This window comes from Urocitellus parryii, chromosome 9 (genome assembly GCF_045843805.1).
Source record: "Urocitellus parryii isolate mUroPar1 chromosome 9, mUroPar1.hap1, whole genome shotgun sequence".
NCBI lineage: Eukaryota > Metazoa > Chordata > Mammalia > Rodentia > Sciuridae > Urocitellus > Urocitellus parryii.
This window is the reverse complement of record NC_135539.1, coordinates 75,227,817-75,240,843: the sequence shown is the minus strand read 5'-3', so window position 1 is coordinate 75,240,843 and position 13,027 is coordinate 75,227,817. Positions and strand designations below refer to the sequence as shown.

General features: G+C 35.2%; 1 pseudogene; it reads right to left on the bottom strand.

Annotated features, from left to right (window-relative positions):
• Window positions 1–8,040: 8,040 nt before the first annotated feature.
• LOC144257010 (estradiol 17 beta-dehydrogenase 5-like) overlaps window positions 8,041–13,027 on the bottom strand; it is a 36,196-nt pseudogene continuing 31,209 nt past the window's right edge.

The window sequence follows — 13,027 nt, the reverse complement described above, 5'->3', positions numbered from 1 at the left end:
AGAAATTATACAACAGAAAGAAATTAAAGGGATATGAAAAGAAGAACTCAAACTATCATTATGTGCTGACAACATAATTCTATATTTAAAGGGTCCAAAAAATTCCACCAGAAAACTTCCAGAACAATAATAAATGAATTCAGCAAATTAGAAGGATATAAAATTAATACCCATAAATTAAATGCATTTCTATACATCAGTGATGAATCTTCTGAAAGAGAAATTATGAAAACTACCCCATTCACAAGAGCCTCAAAAAATAAAATAAAATACTTGGGAATCAATTTAACAAGAGCTGAAAGACCTCTACAATGAAAACTATAGAACACTAAAGAAAGAAATTGAAGAAAACCTTAGAAGGTGGAAAAATCTCACATGCTCTTAGACAGACAAAATTAGTACTATCAAAATGGATCTACTACCCAAAGTGCTATACTAATTCAATGTGATTCCAATTAAAATCCCAATGTCATTTCTTATAGAAATAGAAAAAGCAATCATGAAATTCATTTGGAATTATAAGGACCCCGAATAATCAAAGCAATCCTTAGAAAGAAAAGTGAAGCAGGAGGTGTCACAATACCAGACCTTAATCTATACTACACAACTATAGTAACAAAAACAGCATGGTATTAGCACCAAAACAGATATGTAGACCAAAGGTACAGAATAGAAGACTCAGAGACAAACCCACATAAATATAGTTATCTCTTACTAGACAAAGGAGCCAAAACCTACATTGAAGAAAAGATAATCTCTTAAACAAATGATGCTGTGAGAACTGGAAATTTATATATAGTAAAATGAAAATAAACCCTTATTTCTCACCATGCACAAAACTCACTCAAAGAGGATCAAGGACCTAGGAATTAGATCAGAGACCCTGCACCTAATACATGAAAAAATAGGCCCAAATCTTTATCACTTTGCATTAGGCCCTGAATTCATTAACAAGACTCCTAAAGCACAAGAAATAAAATCAAGAATCAATTCATGGGATGGATTCAAACTAAAAAGCTTCTTCTCAGCAAAAGAACAATCAATGAGGTGAAAATAGAGCCTATATTTTGGAAGCAAATTTTTAGCACACACACATTGAATAGAGCACTGATCTCCCGGACATATAAAGAACTCAAAAAATTTAACACCAAAGAAAGAAACAACCCAAACAATCAATGGACTGAGGATCTGAACAGACACTTCATAGAAGAAGATATATAATTGATCAACAAATATTTGAAAAAATGTTCAACTTTCTAGTAATAAGAGAAATGCAAATCAAAACTACTCTAAAAGTTCATCTCATACCATTCAGAATGGCAGTTATCAAGAAGACAAACAAGTATAAAAAATTTTTGAGCTATTTGTATATCCTGGAGAGTAATACCCTATTTGAGGAACAGGTGGTAAAGATTTTCTCTCATTCTGTAGGAGTTCTCTTCACATTTATGATTGTTTCTTTTGCTGTGAAGAAGTCTTTTAGTTGATACCATCTCATTTATTGATTTGTAATTTTACTTCCTGTGCTTTAGGAGTCTTGTTGAGGGCGTCGATTCTGAAGCCAACATGGTGCAGATTTGGATCTACTTTTTCTTCTAGTAGGTGCAAGGCCTCTGGTCTAATGCCTAGGTCCTTGATCCATGTTGACTTGAATTTTGTGCAGGGTGAGAGATTGGGGTGCATTTTTATTCTACTACATATGGATTTCCAGTTTTTCTATCACCTTTCATTTAAGAAGCTATCTTACTCCATTGTATGTTTAGGGTGCCATTGCTAGTATGAAATAACTGCATTCATGCGGGTATGTCTCTGAGTCTTCTATTCTGTATGATTGGTCTTCATATCTGTTTTGGTGCTGATACCATGCCATTTTTGTTACTACAACTCTGTAGTAAAATTTAAAGTCTGGTATTGTGATGCCTCCTGTTTCACTTTACTTGATAAGAATTTTCTTTGACTCTCCTGGGCCTCTTATTTTCCCAAATGAATTTCATGACTGATTATTCTACTTTGATGAAGAATATCACTGGAATTTTAATAGAAATTGCATTATATCTGTATGGTGCTTTTGGAAATATGGCCATTTTGACAATATTTATTCTGCCTATCCAAGATCATGGGAGATCTTTCTATCTTCTGAAGTTTTCTTCGATTTCTTTCTTTAGTGTTCTGTACTATTTATTGTACAGGTCTTTCACCCCATTTGTTAGATTAATTCCCAAATATTTTATTTTTTGATATTAATGTGATTCAAAGAGTTTTCCTTATTTCTTTTGAGCTGGTTCATCATTGGTTTATAGGAACACAAATGATTATGGGTATTATATTATAATTTTATGATCTACTACTTTGCTGAATTTTTTTGAATTTTATAGGCTTTCTAGTAGAGCTTTTTTTGGGTCTTCTAAATATAGAACCATATCATTGTCAAATGAGATAGTTTGAACTCTAGGTATTTGTATCCCTTTAATTTATTTCTTTTGTCTAATTGTTCTGTCTAGAATTTCAAGGACAATGTTGAATAGGAGTGGTGAAAGAGAGCATTCCTCTCTTGACCCTGTTTCTAGAGGGAAGACATTCAATTTTTCTCCATTTAGAATGATTTAGGCCTTGGGTTTAGCATCTGTAGATTTTACACTGTTGAGGTATGTTCCTGTTATCCTTAATTTTTCTAGTGTTTTGAGCATAAATAAATGCCATATTTCATCAAGTGCTTTTTCTGCACTCTTGAGACAATCATGTGATTCTTGTCTTTAATTCTACCAATGTGATGGATTACATTTCTTGATTTCCTTATGTTGAACCATTCTTGTATCTCTGAAATGAACCCCACTTGATCATAGTATACTATCTTCTAAATATGCAATTTTTCCATCATTTTAGTAAGAATTTTTGCATCTATGGTCATCAGGGATATTGGTCTAAAATTTTTGTTCTTTGAGGTGTCTTCGTCTGCTTTTTAATCAAATGATGCTATCTTCATACAATGAGTTTGGAAGGGTTCCCTCCTTGCCTGTGACATCTTTGTCTCACTTCTTAGAAGACTGTAATTACATTGGGTCTGCTCAAAGGATCCAGGAAAATCTTTGCTGTCATAGTCCCTAAATTAATCCCCTCTGAGAAGTTTCTTGTGCCATGTCATGTAACATAGTCTCAGGTCCCATGAATTTGCAAATGGAATAATTGGGGACAATGGTTTACCTGTTATATTGGCTATATGCTTAGTCTGGGCATCCACACCTTAGTTTCCCAATCTTTCTGATAGGAGTAATTGTATCAACAGGCCCTAGATACATGAAACTCTGGACTTTCATCTCAGATATGAAGGAAACCACATCTCTATAAAAATATGTTCCCTCAAAATACATGTCACCTTGAACCTATTTTATTTTCCACTTCTTGTTATACATCCTTTCTTCTCTCAGTTTGAATTTCTACCTAGGCTACATTGACATCACCTTTCTTTCTTCATGCAGATAGCTCACACTGTCCAGGCTACTGACACTCTCAACTCTCAAAGGGGTGTACTCATGCCTGGGACACACTCTGGTGACTTCTTCCATGTTTACTATTTGTACTGCTTCTTCTGGGAAATTGTGACTGTGACGTGTTGTATGTGAAGCAATCCTGTGACTCTGGTTTCTCCCAAACCACCACTCATCAAGGTCCCTGTTCATCAAGCATGGCCAACACAGGTGTATTGTGTTTCCTCTTCCCATTCTTTCATCCCACATAGAAGTTTCCATATTAAAATCAGTTTGAATCATCAGTTACATGAACATTGATTACAGCCCAACTTCTCTCTAAACATCTCTTGTATGGATTTGCTACTAGGTGTGGCTTCCTGTCACTTTCTCCTCTTGGTCTGTCCTTTTACCAACCATATAGCACCAATATGTCTGCTCCAGAGCAAACTTTTCACTTTTATTTACATGTACCACTTCATCCAAAGGTGACATTTCAGGCATGGTGGCACAGGCTGGAATCCCAGTGACTCTGGAAACTCATATGAAGAAAGTCATCACTTTCTCACTGCTATTGCAACACTCGAGAAGGTTCTCCATCCCCACCCCCCCACTGTCTATTGTACTCCACTTGATTGGTTAGGTAACTCAGGTTAATTCCATTGCTCTTGGGGGGTCATTGTGGGAGGACTTAGTTGTGACTTATTCCTGATCAATGCCATGTGAAATTATTTGTTCTGAGGGTCTAGGGAAGTTTCCTCTCATTCTAAGAAGAATAATTTTTTAAAAATTAGCCCCCTGTCTTTGGAGTTGATATATCCTGCTCTGCTGTAGGGTCAGAAATTGCTGAGGTTGTCCTCACCCAGCCTGAGAGTGAGAGTAGTTTACAGAAGAAGAAGAAGAAAGACCCAGGAAAAGATGGGAGGACATCTGGACCCTCAGTGGATGAATCTAGAGCTTCCCCTTCTTTGGGGCTTCTTGTCTTGGTAGTGACACATTTCAATCAGGTTTAAACTCTTTGAGATAGTTTTTTTTTCAATTTAAACTAGCTTTAATCTAATCAAACAATTTTCAAAGTTAATGATTTCCTTTTCACAATCTCCACCCTTGTATATTGACACAGTTCAGGAATTTGCACAGTCTGTTAAAACTACAGAGTCACTCCACCTCACCCCCGCCCAGAGCATGTGCCCAATGGATTCTAGGAGCTAATACAGTACCAATAGCATTTAAAAAAAATAATAATGCAGAAAAAAAGTCATGTTAAAAATGGCCCCAGTTTTCACTTCACTCATGGAGAAGCCACATAAGACAGTTTCTTAGATATCACTCATTCCGTGAATCAAGAGTGTAGGAGCTGCATTTGACTTGAAATTCCATGGGTTATGAATTCCATCAAATATCATAATTAAAAATCCACATGGATTCCCTTAAAGACCTCTGGCTTTGTTTTTTGCCCAATTTTACATCCAGGGTAAAGCAGTGTTTCAACTCCCCTACAGAAATGTATTAGTCCTTTCTCTGCTTCCCCCAACTCCCCTGTTTTCTAAAGCATCCAGTTCTAATCCTTGACCCATGTAACCCCTCAGCCCCCCTATTCCTAATAGCCTTCTCAGTGAGGTCATGGGTATGCTTTTTCTGGTATATGTGGTAAACTCACCCTAGAGAATTCAAAACAGTATATTCTCCTAGAGAAAATGTTGAAGTTAGGACACAATTTTCTTTTCTTTTTTTATTATTATTTCATTTTATTGGTAGTATTGGCATCAAACCCAGGAGCACTCTGCCATGTATTTGCATCCCCAGCACCCTCCCCACTTTTTAAGGATTTCATTTTGAGACTGAGTCTCACTAAATTGCCCAGACTGGCCTTGAACTTGCCAATTCTCCTGCCCCAGCCTCCTGATTAGCTGCAATTCTAGGCATACACCATTATACCTGGCTGACAGATCATTATCAAAAATTATATTGATAATTTTGCTGAGCTCATATTTTCAGTTCTCTGCAATTGGACAAGTCTCTTTTAGGGCAAATGAGTGAAGTAAAAATAGAAGTAATTATTTTCTTAAGGCAGATGAATGGCTATTTCTTAGGACTAAAGGATGCACTCTCTTTTTTCCTCACCCTCTTCTCATTCCTGCTTTTCTAATTCCACCCTTCTCTCCTTCTCCATGCCCATCTTCTCCTCCCTCTCCTGTAGGTCTCAACATTCCTCAAGTCTCTGAGATCTGTTTGTTGCTCAACTCAGTGGGAAACACTCTGGGGAAACTTTGAATCCTTACCAACTGTAAGAGCCCACACTGGTTGTGCCAAAGCCACGTATGGAGCCAGTGATTTCCCTAGTAAACTCAGGAGGCTGGAGGTTTCACATCTGAACCTTGGAGAAAATATTGTGGACAGGGAGAGAAAAATAGGGTGCTCAGTATGTTGCTGAGTGAATTGTGGGAAAGAGCCACACTGTCCTCATTGACACTAGGCACATGATCTAAGGATAAGAGCTGTGCCTAAGGCTAAACAGCTTGTTTGTGACACTTCTCATTCCCCTTAGAACATTCAGTCTGCATCAAACTCTGCCCCACCTTGGATTTAATATCCACATGATGCAGGAACTGGGCATTAATGTGCAGTCTGTGCATAAAGAGGGAGCTTGGGTGTTATGTATGCTGGGGTAAGAGTAGGGACTTGGGTATAAATTCAGAGATCTTAATACATCCCAAGAGGATCATCCCGTAAACCCTCTCTTTTATGGGTTCAGAGTATGCTGTAATTAATACCCATTCTCCTCATTCAGTGCTATTCATCACATATTTTTATTTTTCAAACTCTGAAGAATATTGACCTTGAGATATTGACATTGCTACCAGAGTTTCCTCCTTCTAGGCAGGATGGCAAGGATTTCTGAATTTGGTAGAGGTGGTTTGGAAGCAGGATCCACGATTTCTGGTTATTTCTTCCTTTTTCTCATATTAAAATAAAACAAATGCTTCACAATAAGGATGTTTGGGTTTTTGGAAAATGAAAATAATCCTCACAAATTCCAGAAGTTTAGAAAATAAAAAACAATTGTGCGTTTTCTCTGATGACTTCCCTAACCAAATGTATGGGTTGTTATGTGTGTTTCATTTATTTATAAACTTAAAGTCATCATCACCATATAGATTGTATGTCTTTCTTTTATTAACATAATTACTTATTCAATGATTCTACTATACTTTGCTTGTTCTAAAAATATTCACCTTTATAACTTGTTTAATTTCCTAATCATTAAAGCAAATTAGAGCATTTATATTAGTTGATTGTGTCACTCATTCTTTCATTCTTCCTACAAAACTTACCGTACATCTTTTGTATTTCAGATGATTTTTATGGATAAATAATCCAGGGGTAATTGTGCAGTCACAGAAGAATAACATACTAAGAGGTATCATATCCTCAGGTTCCAGGGATTTGGGCATGGGATAATTAAGGACCATGATTTAGTATATCACACTAGCTATGTGATTATTCTGAGACAGCCAAGCCTGAGTTCCCTAATCATCCTGATAGAAATAATTATATCAATAGGCCCTAGATACTTGAATCTATAAACTTTCATCTCAGAAAGGAAGGAGAAAACTACATCTATAAATATATGTTCTTTCAAGGCTGTTGTCCCTCTCAACCCCCATAGGATTCTACTCATGCCTAGGACACACTTCTGGTGACCACTACCATTTTTACTACCATTATGGTTTAGATATGTGGTATCCCCCAAAAGCTGATGTGTGAACAATGCAAGAAAGCTTAGAGGTGAAATGATGGGATTGTGAGCACCTTAACCTAATCAGTGCATTAATCCCCTGATAGGTATTAACTGGTGGTAACTGCAGGCAGGTCGGTGTGGCTAGATGAGTTGGGTCATTAGGCCATGCCTTTGGGGTATATATATTCTCTGTCTCACTCCCTCTCTTTACTTCCTAATATGATGTTCTGAGCCACTTTCCTCTACTGCATTTTTCCACCATGATGTTCTGTCTCACCTTTACTCCCAAGGAATAGAGCCAGCTGTCTGTGGATGCAGACCTCTGAAACCATGAACCCCCAAAATAAACTCTTCCTCCTTAAAATTATTCTTGTCAGGTCTTTTGGTTAGAACAGTGAAAATGCTGATTAAAACAACTACTTAAAACACATTGCACACTAAGTAATTCTGTGACTCTTTCCTTTCTTTCCCATGCCTCTATTCAGACTCCAGTTTCAAGAGTTCCATCATTGGTGTCTATTATTTCCTCTTCCCATTCTTTCACCCCCATATAAGTTTACATATTCAAATTATGCTAAGTCATTAATTAAATGTGCATTGCTAGGATTTCCTTCTCCCTCCCCCACCCCTTTCTCTCCACATTTCACCTAGATTTGCTGCTGGGTGAGGTTTTAGTATTAAATAGGAAAATAACTTTACATTATTTTTTAAAGGCAACAAAAATTTAGCCCCTTTTCTTCCTGATATGTGAGCAGAGTTCCAGTGAACGTGAGTTTGACAAACAGCATGGATTAGAAATGATGTGTCCAACCACCAGAGATGTCTCCCACATCACTATTGATTAGCAGGGGTTAAAGTCAAAGTGATGACAAAGGCCTCCATGTCAACATTCATCAAAATGTGGATAATTGGGATGTCCATAAAATCTACAATGAGAAAAAAATATGCATAATATCAGCTCAGTGACTCGTTTTCTAGAATGGTAAAGAGATTTCCAAAAGCACCCATTCAGTCATGTTTGATAATTTTGTTTCCTTAGAGCAAGGTTGTAAGCTATGCCTTTCTTAATTTCATGAGCATGACATTGTATTAATGATTTTCTGGAAATCATAATTAAATTGTTCAAATTCTATTTTCTCACCTGGAATTTAATACCGAGAATACACCAAGGCAAAAATCTAAACATATTTTTATCCCCATTCACATCTGTTGGAACAGGAAAGTAGTTTCTCATCCCATCTTATTTCCAGTTCTCAATGAAACTTCCTGTTATCAATTTTCTCAAAGAAAAATGACTCTTCCTTGTTGAACAAGGTCAATTGCAGACATTGGTCAACATGAGAACATTATTTCAGGCTGTGTAAATTACTGCCAGCAACTTCACTTCCATTGTGCTAATTCACTAATTATTTACTTATTGCCCTTCACACTCAGCATGTTCTGTTAAATTCAGAAATGGAAAGAATTTCATTTATAACATAGATTTCCAAATCCTAAGAGTTTACCATATAATTTGGAGATGTGTAGACTTTACAAACAAGGTAAAATATAGAAATCATTATTTATTATAATACTTAAGTAGCAATTATTATTCATTGCTTGCCACTTCCTCAATCTCTGATCTCTACATAGGAAAATAACTTTATATTATAACTCATCATAACTCATAATTCATAACTCATAACTCATCATCTTTCTCTGTACTAATAAAAATATTAGTAATGACATATCTACAAATTTTGGAGTACATACAATTTTAAATTATGCTAATCTCTTTCATACAGTATCACATTTGTTTCTAATATGAATTAAATTCTCACAGGAAGGAGGAATCTATTCTCCTGCTCACCTTCATAATATATTTTCTTTATCAGATTTTGTAACCTCAGATCATGAAGGAAGGGTAAAGATCATTTGTTAGCTGTATATTCCCTTTACTAAGGAGGTTTCACCCCATGCTGTCCTTCAGTTTCAGTCTCTATTCTCTTAACACTTCTTTATCCTCTGCATTGAGATTTCTGTATTTCAGAATATCAAAGCCCACTGTTTCTATTTATCCACTGGTGACAGCTATTCTGTAGACAAAAGCAGTTTCTGGGTTCTGAGCAAATATGCAGTGGAGAGGAAGAGAGGGACTTGAAACTATCAGTCATTAAATGAAAGACTGATGAACAATTTTATATGGAGGAGATGAGACTTTCTAACTGGGAACATGGGGTTGATAGAAATGCTTTTAACCTGATAAGAAATTAAGAGATATGGGAGAAGACGATAGAAAACTGCTTTTAAAAATACTTAATAACACTATATTGGTGATAACCAAAGTGTATATCCACTACAAAGTCATAGGATAGAGAGACCTACTTACAGGTGTACATTCAGCAACGATATTGCTTTATCTGAATCATTCCATGTAATATGAAATGCCCAGGTGCATGTGTGGAAGTCCATGCTGACCCTGGTTCCACTCATAGAACAGAGCTCTGACAAGAATCTGAGACAAGAATTCATAAAAGCTCTTGTCTCATCCCTGAATCAAACTGACCTCTATTCTCCATGTATTGAGGTAATTTTCAACAATGATGTTTTATTCATCCCCAGAAATAAAATGAGGCATTACATTTATGAAAGTTACTTACACATCCACAACAGGGTAGTATCGGAACATTCCTATTGAGGTCATCTAAGATTTTCATGTCTTCTGGAGTCAATTGAAATTCAAAAACCTATCACAAAAGTAGATTTTCATTATTGTTACATTGCATATTGTCAATCTGAGAAATATAAATTAATCCAACTGAATGGTGCAGAGGCAATTTTTAGAACAGATGAGAAGGTCTGGTGAGGTTGTTTGCTAGGCAAGCACTTGCCTGTGATGCACAGTGTCCTGGGTCTGATCATGAACACAGCTAAATAAATGAATACAATTAATGAGAAGTTACAAAAAGTTATTAAAGATATCAATAAAAACACTTCAGCTGTTAAAGAACACCATGTGAAAAAGAGAAATCCAAGTCTTTATATAATACACTGAAATCACTTTATACTACAGATGAAATATCTTAAAAGAAGATTAAATTAAGTTCTGAACAATATGATTTAGTAAGATTTGTGGATACAGCTGGATTTCTAAATCCTATTAGTAGTCAGAATAAAAAGATTTTTCCTATAATTGAAGTCGTAAATTGTGCAAAACAAATGATGTTATCTTCATCAAATAGTATCAAAGCTAGATTGAAATTTATCTCATTGTCTAAATTAGTGTTAGATTAAGACAAAAAAAGGGAAAAAAAGATGATCACTGCCAGGCATATTGGCACACACCTGTAATCCCAGGGATTCAGGAGAATTGCAAGTTCAATGTCAGCCTCAGTAACTTAGCAAGGCCCTAAGCATCCTAGTCAGACCCTGTCTCAAATTAAAATATAAAAAACCAATGGAGATGTGGCTCAGTGGCTAAGTGACCCTGGGTTCAATCCTCATTAAGAAAGAAAGAGAGAGAGAGAGAGACAAATAAATAAATAAATAAATAATTGCTAGCATGTTGAAAGTAATGGCTCCAAAGATCTATAGTAATACTCTAAAATGGGATACACAGAAGGAGATGTCAAAAATATAGGTAAGAGATGTTCATTAGATTATTCTTTGAACTTTCCTGTACACTGGGAAATTTTCAAAAGTAGAAGAAAAACTTATTAGAAAAAAGTCAAAATCATTGGTTTTCTGTTATTCAGACATAGACTGGAAGATTGGATTAAAAAAATAAAGACCCAACAATACACTGTCTGCAAGAGACTCACCTCCTAGGAAAAACATCCATAGACTGAAGGATGGGAAAAACCATATCACTCATGTGAATCACAAAAACAAGATGGGTTTCCATTCTCAAATCAGATAAGTGGACTTTAAGCCAAAATTCATCAGAAGTGACAAAGAAAGACATTTCATACTGCTGAAGGGAACTATACGTCAACAAGACATAATAATCCTAAATATCTATGGCCCAAACAATGGAGCATCTACATACATCAAACAAATTCTTCACAATTTGAAGAATCAAACAGATCGCAGCACAATAATATTGAGTGACTTTAACTTTCTTCTCTGACCACCTAATTGGTTTTCCAAACAAAAACTAAGTAAAAGATATAGAACTAAAAATTCAATCAATAATTTAGACTTAACAGACAATATTTCATCCATCAATATTTCATTCATCAAAGTGAATACACTTTTTTTCATGAGCACATGCATCCTTCTCTACAACAAACCATATATTATGCCACAAACCAATTCTTAGCAAATACAAAACAATAGAGACACTACCCTGCATTTTATCAGATCATAATGGAATTAAATTACAATTCAATGATAAACTAAAAAACAAAAGCTACTTCAACACCAGGAGACTTAAAAATATGCTATTAAATTATGAATGGATAGCAGATGAAATTTAAAAAAATTAGAGGTAAATTAGAACACCGTTAAAACATATCAAAACCTCTGGGACACTAAGAAAGTAGTGCTAAGAGGAAAGTTCATTGCATTGAGCTCATTCATTAAAAGAACAGAAAATCAATTAATGAATGAGCTAACATTACATCTCAAAGCTCTATGAAAAAATAAGAACAAATCAACACCAAAAGCATCAGAATAGAGGCAATATTTAAAACCAGAACTGAAATTAAAACAAAATAAACAATTCAAAAAATTGGAAAAACAAAAAGTTGGTTCTTTGAAAAAAATAATAAAATTGATAAACCATTAACCATGTTAATGAAAAGAAAGAGAGAAAAAAAACTCAAATTACTAAATTCATAATAAGAACGGAAATATCACACTGACACTACTGTAATAAAGAAAATAATAAAAAATTATTTGGAAAACTTATACTCCAATAAAATAAAAAAATCTTGAAGACATAAACAAATTTCCAGAGTCTTATGATCTACCCAAACTGAATCAGGAGGATATACACAATTTAAAGAGATCAATTCAAGCAATGAAATAGAGTATACAATCAAAAGCCTCCCAACCAAGGAAAGCCCAGGAACACACTGATTCACAACCACATTCTGCAAGATTTTCAAAGAACTAATACCAATACTCCTCTAATTATTCCATGAAATAGTAAAAGAGGAAACCCTTCCAAATTCATTCTATGAATCTAGTATCACTGTGAGAGCAAAACTGGACAAAGTCACATAAAGGAAAGAAAACTTCAGACCAAAATCCCTGTTGAACTTAGATGCAAAACTTCTCAATAAAGTTCTGGCAAATCAAATACAAAAACATATTAAAAATATAGTGGACCACAATCAAGTGGGGTTCATCCCAGGGATGCAGGGTTGGTTCAATATACAGACATCAATAAATGTAATTCATCACATCAATAGACTGAAAGATAAGAATCACATGATCTCTCAATAGATGCATAAAGCATTTGACAAAATACAGCACACCTTCATGTTCAAAACACTAAAAACACTAGAGATAATAGGAACATAGCTCAATATTGTAAAAGCTATCTATGCTAAGCCCAAGGCCAACATCATTCTAAATGGAGAAAAATTGAAAGCATTCCCTCTAAAAACTAGAACAAAACAGGGATGCTCTCTTTCACCACTTCTATTCAACATCCTTGAAACTCTAGCCAGAGCAATTACAGAGATTAAAGAAATTAAAGGGATATGAATAGGAAAAAATAACTCAAATTATCACTATTTGCTGATGACATAATTCTATACCTAGAGGATCCAAAAAATCCACCAGTAAACTTCTAGAACTAATACATGAATTCAGCAAAGTATCAGGATATAAA